We start from the raw sequence: 19,624 nt of genomic DNA, 5'->3' as shown, positions 1-19,624 counted from the left end.
ACCTCAATCAAGGTACCTATTATGTCAGTATACCTTTTTAATCTATAAAGATTAAATCTTAGAAAGAAAATGAGAGTTTTGAGTTAAGCTTGTTCGAGTTCCCTTTGACGTCCAGAAGAGTGCTTTAATGAGAAAAGATTAAATCTTTGAATGAAAGTACCTCAGTCAAGGTACTTGTTACGTCACTGAACCATTGTATTACCCAATTTCTAAATCTTTGAAAGAAAATGGGAGTTTTGAGTTAAACCTATTCGAGTTTCTTTTGACGTTATAAAGAGTGTTTTAGAGAGTAAAGACTGAATCTGTGATAAGATTACATCAATCAAGGTAACTATTACGTCATCAGACCTTTTAATGTATAAAGATTGAATCATTGAAAACAAATGAGAGTTTTGAGTTTAACTTTTTCAAGTTCCATCTGAAGTCGCGAAGAGTGTTTTAATGACTAAAGATTGAATCTTTGTACGAGAATACCCCAATCAAGGTACCTATTATGTCACTAGACCATTTTAATGTATAAACATTAAAGGTTTGAATGAAATTACATCAATGAAGGTGCCCAATATGTCACTAGACCATTTGAATGTATAAAGATTAAATCTTTGAAAGAAAATTAGAGTTTTGAGTTCAACATATTCGAGTTCGCTTTGACGTCACGAAGTGTGTTTTAATGAACAAAGATTGAATCTCTGAATGAAATTACTTCAATCAAGGTACCTATTATGTCACTAGGCCTTTTTAATGTATAAAGATTGAGTCATTGAAAGAAAATGAGAGTTTTGAGTTTAACATATTCGAGTCCCCTATAAAGTCGCGAAGAGTGTTTTAATGACTAAAGATTGAATCTTTGAATGAAAATGCCTCAATCAATGAACCTATTATGTCACTAGACCATTTTAATGTATAAATTTTAAATCTTTAAAAGAAAATTAGAGGTTTGAGTTAAACTTATTTGAGTTCCCTCTGAGATCACGAAGAGTGTTTCAGTGAGTAAAGATTGAATCTTTGAATGAAATTACTTCAATTAAGATATTAAATCATGCCACTAGACCTTTTAATCGTATAAAGACTGAATCTTTGAAAGAAAATGAGAGCTTTGAGTTTAACTTGTTCAAGTTCCCTATGAAGTCGCGATGAGTGTTTTAAAGACTAAAGATAAATTTTTCGAATGAAAATACCTCAATCGATGTGCCTATTATGTCACTAGACCATTTTATTGTATAAAGATTAAATCTTTGAAAGAAAATGAGAGTCTTGATTTAAACTTATTCGAATTCACTTTGACGTAACGAAGAGTGTTTTAATGAGTTAAGATTGAGTCCTTGAATTGAATTACCTCAATTTGGGGACTTATTATGTCTCTAGACCATTTTAATGTATAAAGATTGAATCTTTTAAAGAAAATTTGAGTTTTGAGTTTAACTTATTCAAGCTCCCTAGGAAGTCGCGAACAGTGTTTCAATGACTGAAGATTAAATCTTTGTATGAAAATACCCTAATCAAGGTACCTTTTATGTCACTCCACCTTTTTAATGTATAAAGATTGAATCTTTGAAAGAAAATGTGAGATTTGAGTTAAACTTAATCGAGTTCCCATTGACGTCCCGAAGAGCGTTTTAAAGAGTAAAAAATGAATCTTTGAATGAAAATACAACAATCAAGGTACATATTATGTCAGTAGACCGTTTTAACGTAAGAAGATTAAATCTTTGAAAGAAAATGAGAATTTTGTGCTAAGCTAATTCAAGTTCCCTTTGACGTCACGAAGAACGTTTTAATGAGTAAAGATTCAATCTTTGATTGAAATTACCTCATTCAAGGTACCAATTATGTCATTAGACCTATTATGTCACTGTACCATTTTAATGTACAGAGATTAAATCTTTGAAAGAAAATGAGAGTTTTGAGTTAAAACATATTCGAGTTCCCTTTGACGTCACAAAGAGTGTTTTAAAGAGTGAAAGTTGAATCTTTAATTGAAATTTCCTCAATCAAGGTACCTATTATGTCACTAGATCTATTTAATGTTTAAAGATTGAATCTTTGAAATAAAATGAGAGTTTCGAGTCAAATTCATTCGAGTTCCCTTCGACATTCCGAAGAGGGATTTTATGAGCAAAGGTTGAATCTTTGAATGAAATTATGTCAATCAAGGTACCTATTATGTCACTAGACCTTTTTAACTTATAAAGGTTAAATCTTTGAATGAAAATTAGAGTTCCGAGTTTAACTTATTCGAGTTCCCTATGAAATTGCGAAGAGTGTTTTAATACCTAAAGATTTAATCCTTGAAAGAAAATATCTCAATCGAGGTACTTATTATGTCACTAGACCTTTTTAATCTATAAAGATTGAATCTTTGAAAGAAAATTAGAGTTTTGAGTTAAACTTATTTGAGAGTACCCTTTGACGTCCAGAAGAGTGCTTTAATGAGTAAAGATTGAATCTTTGAAAGAAAATACATCAATCAAGGTACCTACTATACCACTCGCCTATTATAATGTATAAAAATTGAATCATTGAAAGAAAATGAGAGTTTTTAGTTAAACTTATTCAAGTTCCGATTGACGTCCCGAAGAGTGTTTTAATGAGTAGAGATTGAATCCTTGAATGAAAATACCTCAATCGAGGTATATATTATGTCACTAGACCATTTTAATGTATAAAGATTAAATCTTTGAAAAAATGAGAGTTTTTTGTTAAACTCGTTCGAGTTCCCTTTGACTTCACGAAGAGTGTTTTAATGAGTAAGGATTGAATCTTTGAATGAAACTACCTCAATCTAGGTACCTGTTATGTCCCTAGTCGTTTTTAATTTATAAAGAATTGAATCTTTGAAAGAAAATGAGAGTTTTGAGTTAATCTTATTCGAGTTCGCTTTGACGTCACGAATAGCGTTTTAATGAGTAAAGATTGAATCTTTGAATGAAATTACTTCAATCAAGGTACCTATTATGTCACTGGACCTCTTTAATAGTTCGAGATTGAATCTTTGAAAGAAAATCGAGAGTTTTGAGTTAAACTTATTCGAGTTTCCTTCGACGTTCCGAAGAGTGTTTTCATGAGTAAAGATTGAATCTTTGAAAGAAATTATCTCAATCAAGGTACCTATTATGTCACTAGTCCTTTTTAACGTATAAAGATTGAATCTTTGAATGAAAATTAGAGTTTTGAGATTAACTTTTTCGAGTTCCCTATAGAGTTGCGAAGAGTGCTTTAATGACAAAAGGTGGAATCTTTGAAAGAAAAATACCTCAATCAAGGTACCTATTATGTCAGTATACCTTTTTAATCTATAAAGATTAAATCTTAGAAAGAAAATGAGAGTTTTGAGTTAAGCTTGTTCGAGTTCCCTTTGACGTCCAGAAGAGTGCTTTAATGAGAAAAGATTGAATCTTTGAATGAAAGTACCTCAGTCAAGGTACTTGTTACGTCACTGAACCATTGTATTACCCAATTTCTAAATCTTTGAAAGAAAATGGGAGTTTTGAGTTAAACCTATTCGAGTTTCTTTTGACGTTATAAAGAGTGTTTTAGAGAGTAAAGACTGAATCTGTGATGAGATTACATCAATCAAGGTAACTATTACGTCATCAGACCTTTTAATGTATAAAGATTGAATCATTGAAAACAAATGAGAGTTTTGAGTTTAACTTTTTCAAGTTCCATCTGAAGTCGCGAAGAGTGTTTTAATGACTAAAGATTGAATCTTTGTACGAGAATACCCCAATCAAGGTACCTATTATGTCACTAGACCATTTTAATGTATAAACATTAAAGGTTTGAATGAAATTACGTCAATGAAGGTACCCAATATGTCACTAGACCATTTGAATGTATAAAGATTAAATCTTTGAAAGAAAATTAGAGTTTTGAGTTCAACATATTCGAGTTCGCTTTGACGTCACGAAGTGTGTTTTAATGAATAAAGATTGAATCTCTGAATGAAATTACTTCAATCAAGGTACCTATTATGTCACTAGGCCTTTTTAATGTATAAAGATTGAGTCATTGAAAGAAAATGAGAGTTTTGAGTTTAACATATTCGAGTCCCCTATAAAGTCGCGAAGAGTGTTTTAATGACTAAAGATTGAATCTTTGAATGAAAATGCCTCAATCAATGAACCTATTATGTCACTAGACCATTTTAATGTATAAATATTAAATCTTTAAAAGAAAATGAGAGGTTTGAGTTAAACTTATTTGAGTTCCCTTTGAGATCACGAAGAGTGTTTCAGTGAGTAAAGATTGAATCTTTGAATGAAATTACTTCAATCAAGGTATTAACTATGCCACTAGACCTTTTAATCGTATAAAGACTGAATCTTTGAAAGAAAATGAGAGCTTTGAGTTTAACTTGTTCAAGTTCCCTATGAAGTCGCGATGAGTGTTTTAAAGACTAAAGATAAATTTTTCGAATGAAAATACCTCAATCGATGTGCCTATTATGTCACTAGACCATTTTATTGTATAAAGATTAAATCTTTGAAAGAAAATAAGAGTCTTGATTTAAACTTATTCGAATTCGCTTTGACGTAACGAAGAGTGTTTTAATGAGTAAAGATTGAGTCCTTGAATTGAATTACCTCAATTTGGGGACTTATTATGTCTCTAGACCATTTTAATGTATAAAGATTGAATCTTTTAAAGAAAATTTGAGTTTTGAGTTTAACTTATTCAAGCTCCCTAAGAAGTCGCGAACAGTGTTTCAATGACTGAAGATTAAATCTTTGTATGAAAATACCCCAATCAAGGTACCTTTTATGTCACTCCACCTTTTTAATGTATAAAGATTGAATCTTTGAAAGAAAATGTGAGATTTGAGTTAAACTTAATCGAGCTCCCATTGACGTCCCGAAGAGCGTTTTAAAGAGTAAAAAATGAATCTTTGAATGAAAATACAACAATCAAGGTACATATTATGTCAGTAGACCCGTTTTAACGTAAGAAGATTAAATCTTTGAAAGAAAATGAGAGTTTTGTGCTAAGCTAATTCAAGTTCCCTTTGACGTCACGAAGAACGTTTTAATGAGTAAAGATTCAATCTTTGATTGAAATTACCTCATTCAAGGTACCAATTATGTCATTAGACCTATTATGTCACTGGACCATTTTAATGTACAGAGATTAAATCTTTGAAAGAAAATGAGAGTTTTGAGTTAAAACATATTCGAGTTCCCTTTGACGTCACAAAGAGTGTTTTAATGAGTGAAAGTTAAATCTTTAATTGAAATTTCCTCAATCAAGGTACCTATTATGTCACTAGATCTATTTAATGTTTAAAGATTGAATCTTTGAAATAAAATGAGAGTTTTGAGTCAAATTCATTCGAGTTCCCTTCGACATTCCGAAGAGGGATTTTATGAGCAAAGGTTGAATCTTTGAATGAAATTATGTCAATCAAGGTACCTATTATGTCACTAGACCTTTTTAACTTATAAAGGTTAAATCTTTGAATGAAAATTAGAGTTCCGAGTTTAACTTATTCGAGTTCCCTATGAAGTTGCGAAGAGTGTTTTAATCCCTAAAGATTTAATCCTTGAAAGAAAATATCTCAATCAAGGTACCTATTATGTCACTAGACCTTTTTAATCTATAAAGATTGAATCTTTGAAAGAAAATTAGAGTTTTGAGTTAAACTTATTTGAGAGTACCCTTTGACGTCTAGAAGAGTGCTTTAATGAGTAAAGATTGAATCTTTGAAAGAAAATACATCAATCAAGGTACCTACTATACCACTCGCCTATTATAATGTATAAAAATTGAATCATTGAAAGAAAATTTGAGTTTTTAGTTAAACTTATTCAAGTTCCGATTGACGTCCCGAAGAGTGTTTTAATGAGTAGAGATTGAATCCTTGAATGAAAATACCTCAATCGAGGAATATATTATGTCACTAGACCATTTTAATGTATAAAGATGAAATCTTTGAAAAAAATTAGAGTTTTTTGTTAAACTCGTTTGAGTTCCCTTTGACTTCACGAAGAGTGTTTTAATGAGTAAGGATTGAATCTTTGAATGAAACTACCTCAATCTAGGTACATGTTATGTCCCTAGAAGTTTTTAATATATAAAGAATTGAATCTTTGAAAGAAAATGAGAGTTTTGAGTTAATCTTATTCGAGTTCGCTTTGACATCACGAATAGCGTTTTAATGAGTAAAGATTGAATCTTTGAATGAAATTACTTCAATCAAGGTACCTATTATGTCACTGGACCTCTTTAATGGTTCAAGTTTGAATCTTTGAAAGAAAAGCGAGAGTTTTGAGTTAAACTTATTCGAGTTTCCTTCGACGTTCCGAAGAGTGTTTTCATGAGTAAAGATTGAATCTTTGAAAGAAATTATCTCAATCAAGGTACCTATTATGTCACTAGTCCTTTTTAACGTATAAAGATTGAATCTTTGAATGAAAATTAGAGTTTTGAGATTAACTTTTTCGAGTTCCCTATAGAGTTGCGAAGAGTGCTTTAATGACAAAAGGTGGAATCTTTGAAAGAAAAATACCTCAATCAAGGTACCTATTATGTCAGTATACCTTTTTAATCTATAAAGATTAAATCTTAGAAAGAAAATGAGAGTTTTGAGTTAAGCTTGTTCGAGTTCCCTTTGACGTCCAGAAGAGTGCTTTAATGAGAAAAGATTGAATCTTTGAATGAAAGTACCTCAGTCAAGGTACTTGTTACGTCACTGAACCATTGTATTACCCAATTTCTAAATCTTTGAAAGAAAATGGGAGTTTTGAGTTAAACCTATTCGAGTTTCTTTTGACGTTATAAAGAGTGTTTTAGAGAGTAAAGACTGAATCTGTGATGAGATTACATCAATCAAGGTAACTATTACGTCATCAGACCTTTTAATGTATAAAGATTGAATCATTGAAAACAAATGAGAGTTTTGAGTTTAACTTTTTCAAGTTCCATCTGAAGTCGCGAAGAGTGTTTTAATGACTAAAGATTGAATCTTTGTACGAGAATACCCCAATCAAGGTACCTATTATGTCACTAGACCATTTTAATGTATAAACATTAAAGGTTTGAATGAAATTACGTCAATGAAGGTACCCAATATGTCACTAGACCATTTGAATGTATAAAGATTAAATCTTTGAAAGAAAATTAGAGTTTTGAGTTCAACATATTCGAGTTCGCTTTGACGTCACGAAGTGTGTTTTAATGAATAAAGATTGAATCTCTGAATGAAATTACTTCAATCAAGGTACCTATTATGTCACTAGGCCTTTTTAATGTATAAAGATTGAGTCATTGAAAGAAAATGAGAGTTTTGAGTTTAACATATTCGAGTCCCCTATAAAGTCGCGAAGAGTGTTTTAATGACTAAAGATTGAATCTTTGAATGAAAATGCCTCAATCAATGAACCTATTATGTCACTAGACCATTTTAATGTATAAATTTTAAATCTTTAAAAGAAAATTAGAGGTTTGAGTTAAACTTATTTGAGTTCCCTTTGAGATCACGAAGAGTGTTTCAGTGAGTAAAGATTGAATCTTTGAATGAAATTACTTCAATTAAGATATTAAATCATGCCACTAGACCTTTTAATCGTATAAAGACTGAATCTTTGAAAGAAAATGAGAGCTTTGAGTTTTACTTGTTCAAGTTCCCTATGAAGTCGCGATGAGTGTTTTAAAGACTAAAGATAAATTTTTCGAATGAAAATACCTCAATCGATGTGCCTATTATGTCACTAGACCATTTTATTGTATAAAGATTAAATCTTTGAAAGAAAATGAGAGTCTTGATTTAAACTTATTCGAATTCACTTTGACGTAACGAAGAGTGTTTTAATGAGTTAAGATTGAGTCCTTGAATTGAATTACCTCAATTTGGGGACTTATTATGTCTCTAGACCATTTTAATGTATAAAGATTGAATCTTTTAAAGAAAATTTGAGTTTTGAGTTTAAATTATTCAAGCTCCCTAGGAAGTCGCGAACAGTGTTTCAATGACTGAAGATTAAATCTTTGTATGAAAATACCCCAATCAAGGTACCTTTTATGTCACTCCACCTTTTTAATGTATAAAGATTGAATCTTTGAAAGAAAATGTGAGATTTGAGTTAAACTTAATCGAGTTCCCATTGACGTCCCGAAGAGCGTTTTAAAGAGTAAAAAATGAATCTTTGAATGAAAATACAACAATCAAGGTACATATTATGTCAGTAGACCCGTTTTAACGTAAGAAGATTAAATCTTTGAAAGAAAATGAGAGTTTTGTGCTAAGCTAATTCAAGTTCCCTTTGAAGTCACGAAGAACGTTTTAATGAGTAAAGATTCAATCTTTGATTGAAATTACCTCATTCAAGGTACCAATTATGTCATTAGACCTATTATGTCACTGGACCATTTTAATGTACAGAGATTAAATCTTTGAAAGAAAATGAGAGTTTTGAGTTAAAACATATTCGAGTTCCCTTTGACGTCACAAAGAGTGTTTTAAAGAGTGAAAGTTGAATCTTTAATTGAAATTTCCTCAATCAAGGTACCTATTATGTCACTAGATCTATTTAATGTTTAAAGATTGAATCTTTGAAATAAAATGAGAGTTTCGAGTCAAATTCATTCGAGTTCCCTTCGACATTCCGAAGAGGGATTTTATGAGCAAAGGTTGAATCTTTGAATGAAATTATGTCAATCAAGGTACCTATTATGTCACTAGACCTTTTTAACTTATAAAGGTTAAATCTTTGAATGAAAATTAGAGTTTCGAGTTTAACTTATTCGAGTTCCCTATGAAGTTGCGAAGAGTGTTTTAATCCCTAAAGATTTAATCCTTGAAAGAAAATATCTCAATCAAGGTACCTATTATGTCACTAGACCTTTTTAATCTATAAAGATTGAATCTTTGAAAGAAAATTAGAGTTTTGAGTTAAACTTATTTGAGAGTACCCTTTGACGTCCAGAAGAGTGCTTTAATGAGTAAAGATTGAATCTTTGAAAGAAAATACATCAATCAAGGTACCTACTATACCACTCGCCTATTATAATGTATAAAAATTGAATCATTGAAAGAAAATGAGAGTTTTTAGTTAAACTTATTCAAGTTCCGATTGACGTCCCGAAGAGTGTTTTAATGAGTAGAGATTGAATCCTTGAATGAAAATACCTCAATCGAGGTATATATTATGTCACTAGACCATTTTAATGTATAAAGATTAAATCTTTGAAAAAATGAGAGTTTTTTGTTAAACTCGTTCGAGTTCCCTTTGACTTCACGAAGAGTGTTTTAATGAGTAAGGATTGAATCTTTGAATGAAACTACCTCAATCTAGGTACCTGTTATGTCCCTAGTCGTTTTTAATTTATAAAGAATTGAATCTTTGAAAGAAAATGAGAGTTTTGAGTTAATCTTATTCGAGTTCGCTTTGACGTCACGAATAGCGTTTTAATGAGTAAAGATTGAATCTTTGAATGAAATTACTTCAATCAAGGTACCTATTATGTCACTGGACCTCTTTAATGGTTCGAGATTGAATCTTTGAAAGAAAAGCGAGAGTTTTGAGTTAAACTTATTCGAGTTTCCTTCGACGTTCCGAAGAGTGTTTTCATGAGTAAAGATTGAATCTTTGAAAGAAATTATCTCAATCAAGGTACCTATTATGTCACTAGTCCTTTTTAACGTATAAAGATTGAATCTTTGAATGAAAATTAGAGTTTTGAGATTAACTTTTTCGAGTTCCCTATAGAGTTGCGAAGAGTGCTTTAATGACAAAAGGTGGAATCTTTGAAAGAAAAATACCTCAATCAAGGTACCTATTATGTCAGTATACCTTTTTAATCTATAAAGATTAAATCTTAGAAAGAAAATGAGAGTTTTGAGTTAAGCTTGTTCGGAAGAGTGCTTTAATGAGAAAAGATTGAATCTTTGAATGAAAGTACCTCAGTCAAGGCACTTGTTACGTCACTGAACCATTGTATTACCCAATTTCTAAATCTTTGAAAGAAAATGGGAGTTTTGAGTTAAACCTATTCGAGTTTCTTTTGACGTTATAAAGAGTGTTTTAGAGAGTAAAGACTGAATCTGTGATGAGATTACATCAATCAAGGTAACTATTACGTCATCAGACCTTTTAATGTATAAAGATTGAATCATTGAAAACAAATGAGAGTTTTGAGTTTAACTTTTTCAAGTTCCATCTGAAGTCGCGAAGAGTGTTTTAATGACTAAAGATTGAATCTTTGTACGAGAATACCCCAATCAAGGTACCTATTATGTCACTAGACCATTTTAATGTATAAACATGAAAGATTTGAATGAAATTACGTCAATGAAGGTGCCCAATATGTCACTAGACCATTTGAATGTATAAAGATTAAATCTTTGAAAGAAAATTAGAGTTTTGAGTTCAACATATTCGAGTTCGCTTTGACGTCACGAAGTGTGTTTTAATGAATAAAGATTGAATCTCTGAATGAAATTACTTCAATCAAGGTACCTATTATGTCACTAGGCCTTTTTAATGTATAAAGATTGAGTCATTGAAAGAAAATGAGAGTTTTGAGTTTAACATATTCGAGTCCCCTATAAAGTCGCGAAGAGTGTTTTAATGACTAAAGATTGAATCTTTGAATGAAAATGCCTCAATCAATGAACCTATTATGTCACTAGACCATTTTAATGTATAAATATTAAATCTTTAAAAGAAAATGAGAGGTTTGAGTTAAACTTATTTGAGTTCCCTTTGAGATCACGAAGAGTGTTTCAGTGAGTAAAGATTGAATCTTTGAATGAAATTACTTCAATCAAGGTATTAACTATGCCACTAGACCTTTTAATCGTATAAAGACTGAATCTTTGAAAGAAAATGAGAGCTTTGAGTTTAACTTGTTCAAGTTCCCTATGAAGTCGCGATGAGTGTTTTAAAGACTAAAGATAAATTTTTCGAATGAAAATACCTCAATCGATGTGCCTATTATGTCACTAGACCATTTTATTGTATAAAGATTAAATCTTTGAAAGAAAATGAGAGTCTTGATTTAAACTTATTCGAATTCGCTTTGACGTAACGAAGAGTGTTTTAATGAGTAAAGATTGAGTCCTTGAATTGAATTACCTCAATTTGGGGACTTATTATGTCTCTAGACCATTTTAATGTATAAAGATTGAATCTTTTAAAGAAAATTTGAGTTTTGAGTTTAACTTATTCAAGCTCCCTAGGAAGTCGCGAACAGTGTTTCAATGACTGAAGATTAAATCTTTGTATGAAAATACCCCAATCAAGGTACCTTTTATGTCACTCCACCTTTTTAATGTATAAAGATTGAATCTTTGAAAGAAAATGTGAGATTTGAGTTAAACTTAATCGAGCTCCCATTGACGTCCCGAAGAGCGTTTTAAAGAGTAAAAAATGAATCTTTGAATGAAAATACAACAATCAAGGTACATATTATGTCAGTAGACCCGTTTTAACGTAAGAAGATTAAATCTTTGAAAGAAAATGAGAGTTTTGTGCTAAGCTAATTCAAGTTCCCTTTGACGTCACGAAGAACGTTTTAATGAGTAAAGATTCAATCTTTGATTGAAATTACCTCATTCAAGGTACCAATTATGTCATTAGACCTATTATGTCACTGGACCATTTTAATGTACAGAGATTAAATCTTTGAAAGAAAATGAGAGTTTTGAGTTAAAACATATTCGAGTTCCCTTTGACGTCACAAAGAGTGTTTTAATGAGTGAAAGTTAAATCTTTAATTGAAATTTCCTCAATCAAGGTACCTATTATGTCAATAGATCTATTTAACGTTTAAAGATTGAATCTTTGAAATAAAATGAGAGTTTCGAGTCAAATTCATTCGAGTTCCCTTCAACATTCCGAAGAGGGATTTTATGAGCAAAGGTTGAATCTTTGAATGAAATTATGTCAATCAAGGTACCTATTATGTCACTAGACCTTTTTAACTTATAAAGGTTAAATCTTTGAATGAAAATTAGAGTTCCGAGTTTAACTTATTCGAGTTCCCTATGAAGTTGCGAAGAGTGTTTTAATCCCTAAAGATTTAATCCTTGAAAGAAAATATCTCATTCAAGGTACCTATTATGTCACTAGACCTTTTTAATCTATAAAGATTGAATCTTTGAAAGAAAATTAGAGTTTTGAGTTAAACTTATTTGAGAGTACCCTTTGACGTCCAGAAGAGTGCTTTAATGAGTAAAGATTGAATCTTTGAAAGAAAATACATCAATCAAGGTACCTACTATACCACTCGCCTATTATAATGTATAAAAATTGAATCATTGAAAGAAAATGAGAGTTTTTAGTTAAACTTATTCAAGTTCCGATTGACGTCCCGAAGAGTGTTTTAATGAGTAGAGATTGAATCCTTGAATGAAAATACCTCAATCGAGGTATATATTATGTCACTAGACCATTTTAATGTATAAAGATTAAATCTTTGAAAAAATGAGAGTTTTTTGTTAAACTCGTTCGAGTTCCCTTTGACTTCACGAAGAGTGTTTTAATGAGTAAGGATTGAATCTTTGAATGAAACTACCTCAATCTAGGTACCTGTTATGTCCCTAGTCGTTTTTAATTTATAAAGAATTGAATCTTTGAAAGAAAATGAGAGTTTTGAGTTAATCTTATTCGAGTTCGCTTTGACGTCACGAATAGCGTTTTAATGAGTAAAGATTGAATCTTTGAATGAAATTACTTCAATCAAGGTACCTATTATGTCACTGGACCTCTTTAATGGTTCGAGATTGAATCTTTGAAAGAAAAGCGAGAGTTTTGAGTTAAACTTATTCGAGTTTCCTTCGACGTTCCGAAGAGTGTTTTCATGAGTAAAGATTGAATCTTTGAAAGAAATTATCTCAATCAAGGTACCTATTATGTCACTAGTCCTTTTTAACGTATAAAGATTGAATCTTTGAATGAAAATTAGAGTTTTGAGATTAACTTTTTCGAGTTCCCTATAGAGTTGCGAAGAGTGCTTTAATGACAAAAGGTGGAATCTTTGAAAGAAAAATACCTCAATCAAGGTACCTATTATGTCAGTATACCTTTTTAATCTATAAAGATTAAATCTTAGAAAGAAAATGAGAGTTTTGAGTTAAGCTTGTTCGAGTTCCCTTTGACGTCCAGAAGAGTGCTTTAATGAGAAAAGATTGAATCTTTGAATGAAAGTACCTCAGTCAAGGCACTTGTTACGTCACTGAACCATTGTATTACCCAATTTCTAAATCTTTGAAAGAAAATGGGAGTTTTGAGTTAAACCTATTCGAGTTTCTTTTGACGTTATAAAGAGTGTTTTAGAGAGTAAAGACTGAATCTGTGATGAGATTACATCAATCAAGGTAACTATTACGTCATCAGACCTTTTAATGTATAAAGATTGAATCATTGAAAACAAATGAGAGTTTTGAGTTTAACTTTTTCAAGTTCCATCTGAAGTCGCAAAGAGTGTTTTAATGACTAAAGATTGAATCTTTGTACGAGAATACCCCAATCAAGGTACCTATTATGTCACTAGACCATTTTAATGTATAAACATTAAAGGTTTAAATGAAATTACGTCAATGAAGGTACCCAATATGTCACTAGACCATTTGAATGTATAAAGATTAAATCTTTGAAAGAAAATTGGAGTTTTGAGTTCAACATATTCGAGTTCGCTTTGACGTCACGAAGTGTGTTTTAATGAATAAAGATTGAATCTCTGAATGAAATTACCTCAATCAAGGTACCTATTATGTCACTAGGCCTTTTTAATGTATAAAGATTGAGTCATTGAAAGAAAATGAGAGTTTTGAGTTTAACATATTCGAGTCCCCTATAAAGTCGCGAAGAGTGTTTTAATGACTAAAGATTGAATCTTTGAATGAAAATGCCTCAATCAATGAACCTATTATGTCACTAGACCATTTTAATGTATAAATATTAAATCTTTAAAAGAAAATGAGAGGTTTGAGTTAAACTTATTTGAGTTCCCTTTGAGATCACGAAGAGTGTTTCAGTGAGTAAAGATTGAATCTTTGAATGAAATTACTTCAATCAAGGTATTAACTATGCCACAAGACCTTTTAATCGTATAAAGACTGAATCTTTGAAAGAAAATGAGAGCTTTGAGTTTAACTTGTTCAAGTTCCCTATGAAGTCGCGATGAGTGTTTTAAAGACTAAAGATAAATTTTTCGAATGAAAATACCTCAATCGATGTGCCTATTATGTCACTAGACCATTTTATTGTATAAAGATTAAATCTTTGAAAGAAAATGAGAGTCTTGATTTAAACTTATTCGAATTCGCTTTGACGTAACGAAGAGTGTTTTAATGAGTAAAGATTGAGTCCTTGAATTGAATTACCTCAATTTGGGGACTTATTATGTCTCTAGACCATTTTAATGTATAAAGATTGAATCTTTTAAAGAAAATTTGAGTTTTGAGTTTAACTTATTCAAGCTCCCTAGGAAGTCGCGAACAGTGTTTCAATGACTGAAGATTAAATCTTTGTATGAAAATACCCCAATCAAGGTACCTTTTATGTCACTCCACCTTTTTAATGTATAAAGATTGAATCTTTGAAAGAAAATGTGAGATTTGAGTTAAACTTAATCGAGCTCCCATTGACGTCCCGAAGAGCGTTTTAAAGAGTAAAAAATGAATCTTTGAATGAAAATACAACAATCAAGGTACATATTATGTCAGTAGACCCGTTTTAACGTAAGAAGATTAAATCTTTGAAAGAAAATGAGAGTTTTGTGCTAAGCTAATTCAAGTTCCCTTTGACGTCACGAAGAACGTTTTAATGAGTAATGATTCAATCTTTGATTGAAATTACCTCATTCAAGGTACCAATTATGTCATTAGACCTATTATGTCACTGGACCATTTTAATGTACAGAGATTAAATCTTTGAAAGAAAATGAGAGTTTTGAGTTAAAACATATTCGAGTTCCCTTTGACGTCACAAAGAGTGTTTTAATGAGTGAAAGTTAAATCTTTATTTGAAATTTCCTCAATCAAGGTACCTATTATGTCACTAGATCTATTTAATGTTTAAAGATTGAATCTTTGAAATAAAATGAGAGTTTCGAGTCAAATTCATTCGAGTTCCCTTCGACATTCCGAAGAGGGATTTTATGAGCAAAGGTTGAATCTTTGAATGAAATTATGTCAATCAAGGTACCTATTATGTCACTAGACCTTTTTAACTTATAAAGGTTAAATCTTTGAATGAAAATTAGAGTTCCGAGTTTAACTTATTCGAGTTCCCTATGAAGTTGCGAAGAGTGTTTTAATCCCTAAAGATTTAATCCTTGAAAGAAAATATCTCAATCAAGGTACCTATTATGTCACTAGACCTTTTTAATCTATAAAGATTGAATCTTTGAAAGAAAATTAGAGTTTTGAGTTAAACTTATTTGAGAGTACCCTTTGACGTCCAGAAGAGTGCTTTAATGAGTAAAGATTGAATCTTTGAAAGAAAATACATCAATCAAGGTACCTACTATACCACTCGCCTATTATAATGTATAAAAATTGAATCATTGAAAGAAAATTTGAGTTTTTAGTTAAACTTATTCAAGTTCCGATTGACGTCCCGAAGAGTGTTTTAATGAGTAGAGATTGAATCCTTGGATGAAAATACCTCAATCGAGGTATATATTATGTCACTAGACCATTTTAATGTATAAAGATGAAATCTTTGAAAAAAATTAGAGTTTTTTGTTAAACTCGTTTGAGTTCCCTTTGACTTCACGAAGAGTGTTTTAATGAGTAAGGATTGAATCTTTGAATGAAACTGCCTCAATCTAGGTACATGTTATGTCCCTAGAAGTTTTTAATATATAAAGAATTGAATCTTTGAAAGAAAATGAGAGTTTTGAGTTAATCTTATTCGATTTCGCTTTGACATCACGAATAGCGTTTTAATGAGTAAAGATTGAATCTTTGAATGAAATTACTTCAATCAAGGTACCTATTATGTCACTGGACCTCTTTAATGGTTCGAGATTGAATCTTTGAAAGAAAAGCGAGAGTTTTGAGTTAAACTTATTCGAGTTTCCTTCGACGTTCCGAAGAGTGTTTTCATGAGTAAAGATTGAATCTTTGAAAGAAATTATCTCAATCAAGGTACCTATTATGTCACTAGTCCTTTTTAACGTATAAAGATTGAATCTTTGAATGAAAATTAGAGTTTTGAGATTAACTTTTTCGAGTTCCCTATAGAGTTGCGAAGAGTGCTTTAATGACAAAAGGTGGAATCTTTGAAAGAAAAATACCTCAATCAAGGTACCTATTATGTCAGTATACCTTTTTAATCTATAAAGATTAAATCTTAGAAAGAAAATGAGAGTTTTGAGTTAAGCTTGTTCGAGTTCCCTTTGACGTCCAGAAGTGTGCTTTAATGAGAAAAGATTGAATCTTTGAATGAAAGTACCTCAGTCAAGGTACTTGTTACGTCACTGAACCATTGTATTACCCAATTTCTAAATCTTTGAAAGAAAATGGGAGTTTTGAGTTAAACCTATTCGAGTTTCTTTTGACGTTATAAAGAGTGTTTTAGAGAGTAAAGACTGAATCTGTGATGAGATTACATCAATCAAGGTAACTATTCCGTCATCAGACCTTTTAATGTATAAAGATTGAATCATTGAAAACAAATGAGAGTTTTGAGTTTAACTTTTTCAAGTTCCATCTGAAGTCGCAAAGAGTGTTTTAATGACTAAAGATTGAATCTTTGTACGAGAATACCCCAATCAAGGTACCTATTATGTCACTAGACCATTTTAATGTATAAACATTAAAGGTTTAAATGAAATTACGTCAATGAAGGTACCCAATATGTCACTAGACCATTTGAATGTATAAAGATTAAATCTTTGAAAGAAAATTGGAGTTTTGAGTTCAACATATTCGAGTTCGCTTTGACGTCACGAAGTGTGTTTTAATGAATAAAGATTGAATCTCTGAATGAAATTACCTCAATCAAGGTACCTATTATGTCACTAGGCCTTTTTAATGTATAAAGATTGAGTCATTGAAAGAAAATGAGAGTTTTGAGTTTAACATATTCGAGTCCCCTATAAAGTCGCGAAGAGTGTTTTAATGACTAAAGATTGAATCTTTGAATGAAAATGCCTCAATCAATGAACCTATTATGTCACTAGACCATTTTAATGTATAAATATTAAATCTTTAAAAGAAAATGAGAGGTTTGAGTTAAACTTATTTGAGTTCCCTTTGAGATCACGAAGAGTGTTTCAGTGAGTAAAGATTGAATCTTTGAATGAAATTACTTCAATCAAGGTATTAACTATGCCACAAGACCTTTTAATCGTATAAAGACTGAATCTTTGAAAGAAAATGAGAGCTTTGAGTTTAACTTGTTCAAGTTCCCTATGAAGTCGCGATGAGTGTTTTAAAGACTAAAGATAAATTTTTCGAATGAAAATACCTCAATCGATGTGCCTATTATGTCACTAGACCATTTTATTGTATAAAGATTAAATCTTTGAAAGAAAATGAGAGTCTTGATTTAAACTTATTCGAATTCGCTTTGACGTAACGAAGAGTGTTTTAATGAGTAAAGATTGAGTCCTTGAATTGAATTACCTCAATTTGGGGACTTATTATGTCTCTAGACCATTTTAATGTATAAAGATTGAATCTTTTAAAGAAAATTTGAGTTTTGAGTTTAACTTATTCAAGCTCCCTAGGAAGTCGCGAACAGTGTTTCAATGACTGAAGATTAAATCTTTGTATGAAAATACCCCAATCAAGGTACCTTTTATGTCACTCCACCTTTTTAATGTATAAAGATTGAATCTTTGAAAGAAAATGTGAGATTTGAGTTAAACTTAATCGAGCTCCCATTGACGTCCCGAAGAGCGTTTTAAAGAGTAAAAAATGAATCTTTGAATGAAAATACAACAATCAAGGTACATATTATGTCAGTAGACCCGTTTTAACGTAAGAAGATTAAATCTTTGAAAGAAAATGAGAGTTTTGTGCTAAGCTAATTCAAGTTCCCTTTGACGTCACGAAGAACGTTTTAATGAGTAATGATTCAATCTTTGATTGAAATTACCTCATTCAAGGTACCAATTATGTCATTAGACCTATTATGTCACTGGACCATTTTAATGTACAGAGATTAAATCTTTGAAATAAAATGAGAGTTTTGAGTTAAAACATATTCGAGTTCCCTTTGACGTCACAAAGAGTGTTTTAATGAGTGAAAGTTAAATCTTTATTTGAAATTTCCTCAATCAAGGTACCTATTATGTCACTAGATCTATTTAATGTTTAAAGATTGAATCTTTGAAATAAAATGAGAGTTTCGAGTCAAATTCATTCGAGTTCCCTTCGACATTCCGAAGAGGGATTTTATGAGCAAAGGTTGAATCTTTGAATGAAATTATGTCAATCAAGGTCCCTATTATGTCACTTGACCTTTTTAACTTATAAAGGTTAAATCTTTGAATGAAAATTAGAGTTCCGAGTTTAACTTATTCGAGTTCCCTATGAAGTTGCGAAGAGTGTTTTAATCCCTAAAGATTTAATCCTTGAAAGAAAATATCTCAATCAAGGTACCTATTATGTCACTAGACCTTTTTAATCTATAAAGATTGAATCTTTGAAAGAAAATTAGAGTTTTGAGTTAAACTTATTTGAGAGTACCCTTTGACGTCCAGAAGAGTGCTTTAATGAGTAAAGATTGAATCTTTGAAAGAAAATACATCAATCAAGGTACCTACTATACCACTCGCCTATTATAATGTATAAAAATTGAATCATTGAAAGAAAATGAGAGTTTTTAGTTAAACTTATTCAAGTTCCGATTGACGTCCCGAAGAGTGTTTTAATGAGTAGAGATTGAATCCTTGAATGAAAATACCTCAATCGAGGTATATATTATGTCACTAGACCATTTTAATGTATAAAGATTAAATCTTTGAAAAAAATGAGAGTTTTTTGTTAAACTCGTTTGAGTTCCCTTTGACTTCACGAAGAGTGTTTTAATGAGTAAGGATTGAATCTTTGAATGAAACTACCTCAATCTAGGTACCTGTTATGTCCCTAGACGTTTTTAATATATAAAGAATTGAATCTTTGAAAGAAAATGAGAGTTTTGAGTTAATCTTATTCGAGTTCGCTTTGACGTCACGAATAGCGTTTTAATGAGCAAAGATTGAATCTTTGAATGAAATTACTTCAATCAAGGTACCTATTATGTCACTGGACCTCTTTAATGGTTCAAGATTGAATCTTTGAAAGAAAAGCGAGAGTTTTGAGTTAAACTTATTCGAGTTTCCTTCGACGTTCCGAAGAGTGTTTTCATGAGTAAAGATTGAATCTTTGAAAGAAATTATCTCAATCAAGGTACCTATTATGTCACTAGTCCTTTTTAACGTATAAAGATTGAATCTTTGAATGAAAATTAGAGTTTTGAGATTAACTTTTTCGAGTTCCCTATAGAGTTGCGAAGAGTGCTTTAATGACAAAAGGTGGAATCTTTGAAAGAAAAATACCTCAATCAAGGTACCTATTATGTCAGTATACCTTTTTAATCTATAAAGATTAAATCTTAGAAAGAAAATGAGAGTTTTGAGTTAAGCTTGTTCGAGTTCCCTTTGACGTCCAGAAGAGTGCTTTAATGAG

This window comes from Cornus florida, unplaced genomic scaffold (assembly GCF_030987335.1).
Source record: "Cornus florida cultivar Cherokee Brave unplaced genomic scaffold, ASM3098733v1 CherokeeBrave_3.0.0_Hap2_Chr01, whole genome shotgun sequence".
NCBI lineage: Eukaryota > Viridiplantae > Streptophyta > Magnoliopsida > Cornales > Cornaceae > Cornus > Cornus florida.
The sequence above is the reverse complement of the archived record's forward strand: the minus strand, read 5'-3'. Positions refer to the sequence as shown.